Consider the following 8,769-nt stretch of genomic DNA (forward strand, 5'->3'; position numbering starts at 1 on the left):
GAGCAGCTGTAGTTGCTCCAAGCATTCCTTGCCTGCCACTGGTGTCTCTGAGCGTGGGGACTGGTTTAGATTTTCCACAGACATAAGTCTGACATCTATTCTTGCCCTGGAATTCATGGGGGTTTGAATACACTAGAAAGAAATGGGATGTGGAACACTTCTTGGCTGTTTTGTAAAAATGTCCTCTGCCAAATATTTCACCCACAAGGCACTGGGGTAGAGAAGTTGCCCACCCCTCCCCCAATCTCAGCCCTAGACTTCTTCTTTAGAGCCCAGTGATTCACTCAGGCGTACTTAGTTGGGACTGAGACCTTACACCTCTCCTGCTGATCCCAGAGGTGAGTCGCCACTCTCAAGTACGGGTCCCAAGTCCGGAGGTAGAATGAATGACCCCCTTCCCCCAACGTGTTTGGATGGTTCGTGTTGCCGTGATTAACTTATTAAACCCCCTCGTAATTATTTTAATTTGACTGGAAAAATACATTGGGCAGCGGTAGGATGTGTTTGTATTTATACATCCACCACCCCCCCCCCCGTAAAAACCTGTGTTAAAACAAATGTTACTTTTCTCTCTCTGTACATAGACCCTCCCTTTTTGAAATAGACCGCAGGGACTGCCATTAGATCGAATGGCAAGTCTTTATGGAAAGTGTTTTGCATAATTACATACCAAAACCAGAACAGTCACCTCCACATTTTATGGGTCACAAACCATCAACAATTGCCACATTATTGTCCACGAAACCTTAGTCCCTTCATTGAAGGAGCGGACTCCACTGCCTAATCTAGAACGGGTGAAGATGGAAATTTCTTCTAATAAGAACCCGAGAAGATTATGTCCCCTCAGACAACGTGTTTACATATAGTTATAAAGTTCAGAGGACCGACAGAGAGAGGAAAGGAAATCGGACTAGGCCTGATTAAGAGCGAGCATGGGTCTAATATAGATAGCGCTTCAAAAGGAGCGGCTGAATACTTCTCCCCTTTTCAGATTCGACCCCTTTTCTACCTTTGTGATGCAGTAATTAAGATATTCTTATTTAGACAGACAGCTTCTCTGGTAACTGAATAATATTAGCTCCTTTGATGTCAAACTTTTGACAGTTATCACACCAGCACTGGACAATTTAGCACAAATGCCCTCCTTTAAAAAAGGGATAGAAAACCCCCATCGGCTTTGAAGAAATCTAATAAGTGTGATCCTTATCACCAAATGATCTAAATCGCCGCCGACAGGCCGCCCAGCTATAAATTACATTTGGTTGTACATAATGAAGCCGAATTTGGGTTTTAGCTCATTGATGCTGTACTGGTGGAAAATGGGGTGGATGCCCCACAATTACACCTTCCCTATTCTGGACCTCTAGAATGGCTACTCGGAGTGGGGAGGAGTGTAAGAGGGAGAACACCCACAAACTATCGGGTGAGGGCAGGAATCCTACAGAGGTAGGGGCACATGCGGACGGAGCACATCACCCTTGCCCCAGCTCTGGGGAGTCGGGCAGGACCAGTCACCTACTCCCGGGATTAGACTTCGCTGTTGCTTTCCGAGCTTGGTCGCCAAATTTGGGATTTGCCAGATGGCAGGATTATCTGCGCGTCTGTTATATTATGTGTGTGTGTGGAGGGCTGGGAAGAGGGATAGAGAGCAGAGACAGGGACAGGAACGTCCAGGGACCTGGTCCCTTTAAAATACACGCGTGTTCCCTCTTTGCCTATTCCCGAGCTCCTCCGCCTGAACTCTCACCGGAGCTTTTGGCATTTCGGAGCGACCTCGTGGCAGACACAGGCGGAGTCCCCGCCACCACTGCCCCCAGTGCCGACTCCCTGCCTGCATCTCTGGCCCCGAGGCCCAATGCCCAGAAGCGTAGAGCTCCGAGTTTGGAGGGCGGGGTATGAGCGAGCTTCCCCCAGAGGAGAAAAGTGGGGGGGGGGGGCGGGGGGGGGAGTGTTGGAAGGAAAAGGGGCCAAGAGGGCGGCTTAGGAGGGATGGGACTGTGACGGTGACACCTGGAAGGCATTGTCCTTGCGAGAGACACCTGTCAATCTCCGCTCTGAGGTCCTGGGGCTGGGGGCGAGGAGGCCGCGGGTCTCCGCGGTGATGTCATCTCAGAGTCTCTTCCCGGCGGAGGGCGGGAAGGGTTGGGAGGGGCACTGAGCCCCGCGGGCTAGAAGAAGGGTGGGGGAGGAAAAGAGAAAATAAACAGAAGTCGCTCTCACTCGCTGAGTTCTCTGCAATTTACATGGAAATCAATAATCCATCTTTACTGTTATTTCTAATCCTGATTGACCGGCTTGCCTTTTCCTAGGGGAGGAGAGATAGGGTTACAGCATCCTCGATCCACACAATCATTGGGGAAGTCCTACTTTCCCCAAATCCTGGGGTAACAACTCTCCTCTTTTTTTGCCTCTTGTCCAAGCGCAGGTTTCAAGCATGAGTAGGAAACGTTGGGAATGAGTTTTGAAAGTCTTCGGATTCTGCTCGGGGTGATGGGAAGTTAATTAACGCTAGGCTGGCGCCTGGAGTGGAAGAGTGGGCCTCGGCGTGGGTGGGCGGGCCAGGTCTCACGCTAGGGTGCATACGGTGCGGGAGGCTTGTGATCTGGAGGCCCCAGTTAGGAGGCCATTGCTGGACGGAGGTGATCTGCGGTGGCCTGGGCGGAGGTGGCTGAGATGCCCTAAGGAATATCCCGATGTTCTAGGGGAAATTCTGATCTCCCACCTACTGAGCCCCCACCCCCCAACCCACCGTGTGCTACCAAGCTCTCATTCTTTTCGGCCGGAGCTAATTAGCAGCCTGCCAGCGGCCTGATTTATGGAAACGCTCGGGCGGGCGGAGGCGCGTAGCTAGTCAAGCCCCGGCTGCCTCGGGGAGGAGTGGAGGAGGAGTCTCAGCCCGACCCCCGAATGAGTTTCCTTCCTCCCGGCCAGAAAATGAAAGTTGCCAACCCCATACCACCAACAACCTCGACCCATCCAGGAGGCTCCCTCTGCCCCTCTGGCCACAACCTGGGGAGCTGGTGTCCTGGGTCCAACCGGGCCAGTGCCCAGCAGCTGTCCACTGCGGACTGTTGAGGCCGGTGGGCTCCAACCCCACCTGACACAGAGGGCGGACTGGGCGCATATGGAGCTGTCGGCTCCTGTGGTGGCGTAGGCTCTTCCTTTCCCGCGGCCCGTGTCCCCAAAGAATGGAAATCGGACCTGAAGTGACAGCAGGAGGTCCGCATCCCGCCCCCAGGCTGGAGGCGCGGACGAAGAGGGACTTTTCTGGCTAGGAGACGAATGGAGCCGAAAACTCAACTGGCTGGGGAGTCCCTGGAGAGCGTCTTTGGGATGGGCGTGGTTCCCTCCACTTTTCTCCCCAGAGCTTTATCTTTTAGAGGGGGTCCTCTGGGTGCTAGCTTCCAGCCCAGCGGGCTGGGCTAGTATGAGCCAAAGACCATTTCTAGAGCCACTTGCTCGGAGTTTATTCGACATCTAGCCCGGTCTCCAACTTCCGTGGGTAGTTCTGGGTGGTCAAGGGAGAGAAGGGGCGAGGAGGAATCCAATATCCTCCCTCTGGACCCCAGAAACGAGGATGGAGAAGACAAGTTTGGAGGATTCGGTAGTAAAGGCGCAGCCAGACCTGTTGCTGGCGCTCGAGCAGGCTCCCCCTTTGTGAGGAAGTTTCAGGTTGCTAGTATTTCTCTAAGAGGCAATTGGGGAGGGTGCTTTCTATGTCCTCTCCAACCCCCCCCCCAACTGGGAAAAGTGTTGGGAGAAAAGGCTAGAAGATTCCAAGGGCCCGGTGCTCTAACAGGCTCCCTAGCTTAAGACTGAATTCAGGACATTCCATGTCCAAAGTTGGGGGGTGGGATGGGTGGGGAGGGTAGAAGTCAATAGGAAGAGGGCCTCCCTTCTCCCAAGTCTTGCTTTGGCTGAAAGTGGAGTTGTGGAGAGCTGAACTCCCAAACAGCTCTTATAAAGTTAACTTTAAAACAACATTATCAGTTCACCTTTTCCGGAAGTGATTTTTAGACCCTTGACTGGGGCAGGTGCGGAATCCTGACCCTTCATCACCCTCCCAAAATTTCAGCCCTATCCCAAGGTGAAGGCCGGCCAATGTCAGGAGGAACCCCAAGCTTCCTCTTAGATTCCCCGGGGAAACTTAGTCTGCTCATTTCTCTCCCCTGTGCCACCCCCACCATTTTCAGGGGGTAAGATTCCTGGAGTCCTGCAGGACTTGGCCCTTATTGGATAGGCTGTGTGGCAGCGATAGTGTGGCATTCAGTCCCCTGAGTGGTGGGCCCTCTGGATTCCCAAATGTGCTAAGAGATCACCTGCCTGGACACATTACTGTAGTGGCCCAAACTAGCAACCAACATCTAGATGGAAATACGAGGCTCCATACACAACCATAATGTCACCTTTGGGATTCCAGGTTCTCCTGGTCGCCTGAGGGTCACGCTCCAGACACAGTGTCTCCCTGAGACCAGTCACCTCTATGACTCTGGCAGGCGGAACTCAGAGCTAGCAAGTGTTGGCGGTTAGGTGCCCAAATAACATTGTTCATTCGTCTTTTTCAAAGTTGATTTATAGCAATCGACAGGTTACAGCCTCATCTGACTTCATTACTTTTAAAAGCTGTCTATTTCACGACTGTCACTTTTCATCACTTAGCTCAAATAAATACTTGAAGAAATGAATTGAAAGAGACTGTTAGATCATGTTTATAATTTTTTGGTCGCTGCGTTAACATTCCTAATGACCTGACCCTCTGAGTTTCTGCAGACTCCTAATTTGGGCCGAAAATCCACCCATTTGTGCTACAAAACTTGAAGGAAGGTGAAGTGACCAGAAATACCCACTAAAAGGAGAGGCGATGTTGATGACTACCGCTACTGGGTGCCAGGGACCGCAAAAGCAAAGCAAAGCTCCCTGGGGCCTGAAGAGTCCAGGCCTAGTACCTAAAGCCACCGCCGAGGGGACAGACAGCACACGGGTTTGGGGATTCCGGCAGAACCAGCGATTGCAAGGAGGCACCCATATTAAGAACCCGGAACCTGCGTTACTACTGTTCACCTAACCGGGCTGCAAAACCACGAGGAAATTCACGCCAGACGGAAATGCTGCTCGTTGTGACTATTACATTATTTCTATCATTGTGTCAAAAATGGTTTTAAAGGAGCCCCGCGGCAGCAGATTAGGAGGGCAAAGTAAGAGGAATTTCCTCCCTGTCATCTTTGACTTAGAACTTGTGGGACAGGCATCCAGAAAAGCAGAAGTGGGGTGGAAACGAAGTCTCATGGACTGAGGTCCCCTCAATAAGTCGAAATCGTTTTTCCTCAATTTTCCTGCCATTTGTTCAATGTTGAATGCTGGCTTTTCTAATGATAATCTCTCTCTCTCTCTCTCTCTCTCTCTCTCTCTCTCTCAGAAATGGGGGGAAACAGAAAAAATTAAAAAGCGAAGGAAAGGAAAATTACAGAAAGGGAAAAGAAAGGAAAGAAAAGGGGAAAGGACAGGAAATTTGCCTAGTTTGGGAGACAAAGCTCAAAGCGCATCAGATTTTCTTTCCTCTTAGTATTTTTTTTTAATTTTCTTTCTTTTTTTCTTTTTATTGAAAAGAAGAAGAAGCAGCGAAGTCCCCTGAGCCAGAGCAGATGGGTGAGGAGGCAAAGGTCCTCTGACTCCTATACCCTGTCCCCAAGCCCGAGGGTCCGCAGCCGGCACGTCGGCCTCGCTCACTCGGGTCCCAGCGGGAGATGGAGTTCGGCAGATCCCGGGAGCAGCGGTAACAGAGGAAGCCCTAGCCTCGGCCAGGCCGCGCTTCCAGCCACCACTACCCTTCCTCGGCAGTACACCTCGGGCCTTCGCCTGTCCTGTGGGCCGCTCGGCCTAGGCGTATCCGAGCGCTCCCGCACCGTACGCGGAGGCTTTGGTAACTCCGCGTTAACTTGGCTCGGTGGCCGCTGCCTCACTGCGCGAACGCGGGGAAGCCCCGGCGCGCTGCGGTACCTTGGAGCGCCACCTCGTTTCGGAAACTGGAATTACACGGTCGAGCCTTGGAGCCTTCGACTTGAGTGTCACCTGCACTTTTTCCCTCTTCAGACCCTTAAAAGAAGCTCAAATTCACAGGCTTTCTTCCCACAGGTTAAGAACCATTACCAGTGACCAACATATCTCACGGTGGCTTCATTGGAATGTGAAGGAAATAGCAAGAGAAGAACATATATAAGTACATTTCATGAAATTCAAGCTGTGATGCTACTTTCACAAAAATGATACAATGAATGAGACATAGTGTCTAGGAGGCCCCAGTTCGGGCTGCCATGTCTTTTGGGTCATTCAGCTGTGGTCAATGCAAATATCTCCTATGAGACGGGTTCCTATGAGGTTATTCCCCCCGCAATTATGATTCCCACCGAAATCCATTCGTTCTGGTCAGTCGGGCATCCCATACCAGTCGCCAGCCCATTGGGAACGCCTCCTCTCAATTTTCAGCCTTGCTGATAAAATAACCATAAAACACAGTCCTCAACATGTACACCTATCAGCCAGTGAAAGTAGCAACGGCAAGAATGACAAATGTCACAGCATTTCTCTCCAAGAAGCAACTGGCCATTTCACCTTAGTTTATCCAGGTGGTAACTTAAGATGTTTGTCTTACTTCTAAGTCCCTCCACAGGACTATAAAATGTACAAAAAAATATCACTTATATGGTATGCTGAAACTTTGCTTCGGTTTGTTTCCAAAGTGTACCCTCCCAGAGAGAGGTGTTATAAGTAAAATTAATTTCCCACACTAAACATGGTTTTTCAAAAGTGGAGTATCTCTCTTGTGGTCAAGTGGAGATTTATGTGGTTTCTTTGTTTTGAAAGGGATATAGAACCTTACCGAATGTGATTTTGATTATAAGTATAATATCGTTTTTTTTTTTAAAAAAAGGAGTTCAGTGAATTCTACACATAAAATGAGTTGCTGAACTGGGCACTGTGGGGTGGAGATAGAGTGAGTGGTATTGTATAAGCCCCTGTATTTCCCTACCTAGGCAAATCTAACATAAAGCCCCTTTCCTGAAACTTTACACTTCCCTAGGTTGGCAGGGTGAGCCCCCAGGGTGTCAGGGAATGGAGCGAGTACTCTTTTTCCCAGAAACCAGTGCTCCTCCCCCGTCAAAATTACAGGGCTTCACTAGGAAAATAGCCAGGTTAGCTTTCTGGCTGGCTTGTTGTTTTTCCATCAGGCTAGGGACAATTGCTGAGACCACATAAGACTAGCAAGTTCCTAGCAAGACTTGAAGATGCATCCCTCAGGCCAACCAGCTGAGGAGGGATAGCCGGGCCCATGGAGATCCTGGGGCTTCCTGTGTGTGCTCACACTCCTGTGAGCTGACTTGTGGAAAGGAAAGGTAGCTGCTGAGAAATCCTGGAAATTAAGAGGCAGCTAAGAAAGGGGTCCTGGGACCCACTAGGGGATGGTAGTGAGGAGCAGGGACAAAAAACAGAGGATAGGAGATCATCAAAAATAATATGCTTGAATGGACATGTCTGCAGTTGGGAGAAGGGGAGTTTTAAACTGGGGATGTTTTACTTCTCCCTCTCTGCCTTCATTTTGTCCTTTCATTTCTCTCTCCTCCACTCCTTCCTCTTCTCACATTCATGTTTTCTTAGTTTCTTCCTCCCACTGAATAACGCCTGGAGATGAAAAATGATTTTTATTGCTATTACAAGATGCAGTGCAAGGCGGCAGAGTTTGTATTACACCTATGTCTCAATGTTTCACTGATGCGAAACATGTAGCCAGAGGGTGTTGCTAATGACTCCTGGATTAAAGTGAGATTGAGACTGGGAGAAAGAAAAAGGAAGAGAACATAGAGAAGAATTGCATTAGAGAACGGGGGAAAATCACCATATAATCAGGTCTAATAATCTAATCAGTGTATTTTCAGATTTCAAGGTTCCCTCCAAGCTGTAGAGTATAAACTCGAGAGAAACCATTATCCTTTTAAACACCACAAAGGGTTTTTTTTTTCATGTTAATAACTATTAATTATGTTTACAGCCAGTTAAGTGCAGAACTCTCCTTTAGAAAGAATCAAACTTGGGAAATCGCTGCACATTAGATTAAAGGCATTTCCTGCGCCGAGGCCTTTGGGAGGCAGGTGAGGACTTAGTATCACCCAAGGGTGTACCGAGGGCAGGGTGGCCAGCACAAACTCAAGGCTACCGCTCATCGTAGTGCACACAACTAAACAAACGCCTGTGAAGACCTGGTGGGGCCCAGGGTGCCCAGTCCAGGTCGTGGAGCAGCCCCGAGGCTTTCAGATTGGCTTGCGCTCCTGTGTTATCGAAAATATCCCTCCGGGCTTGGAAGTCCCTCGTGCCCGCCCCCGGGGGACCAACTACTTAGGGAAATGTGAGGTTCCTACCGTGGCCCAGCGGGTCCCACCGCCCTGCATGCAGTCCGCTTCTGCACCCCGGGGCACCACAGGAGGGCAGTCCCTTGGGGCTGCGGCCCTTTGAACCCCGGGAGCCCTGGGCTCCCTCCCGGACGCGCGGAGCTTGCTCGGGGCCCGGCTGCAGAGCCGAGTGCGGGTGGCGGGTGGGGTTGAAGGGGAGTGGGAGAGGCGGGAGGGGATGGAGGGGCGGGGGCGGGAGGGGGAGCGGGCGTTAAGCCTGGAAGCTTTGCTGTTTACCCAAATGATTTTCCTTTCAGGCGGGAGACGCCAACGAGACAAGATCAAACTCCCCTTCTAACAGTGCGAGATATGTGATGTGTGTGTGTGT

The 8,769-nt window shown here is 50.6% G+C and overlaps 1 long non-coding RNA gene across 1 annotated transcript in view; it reads right to left on the minus strand.

Annotated features, from left to right (window-relative positions):
• LOC141419229 (uncharacterized) overlaps nt 1-8,552 on the minus strand; it is a 75,315-nt gene extending 66,763 nt beyond the window's left edge. The window contains exon 1 of the long non-coding RNA XR_012443945.1: nt 8,412-8,552. This is a non-coding gene — a long non-coding RNA (uncharacterized lncRNA). The remainder of the gene's footprint in view (nt 1-8,411) is intronic.
• Between the last annotated feature and the right edge of the window lie 217 nt (nt 8,553-8,769).

The sequence above is a fragment of the Castor canadensis genome, chromosome 19 (genome assembly GCF_047511655.1).
Source record: "Castor canadensis chromosome 19, mCasCan1.hap1v2, whole genome shotgun sequence".
NCBI classification, from domain to species: Eukaryota; Metazoa; Chordata; class Mammalia; order Rodentia; family Castoridae; genus Castor; species Castor canadensis.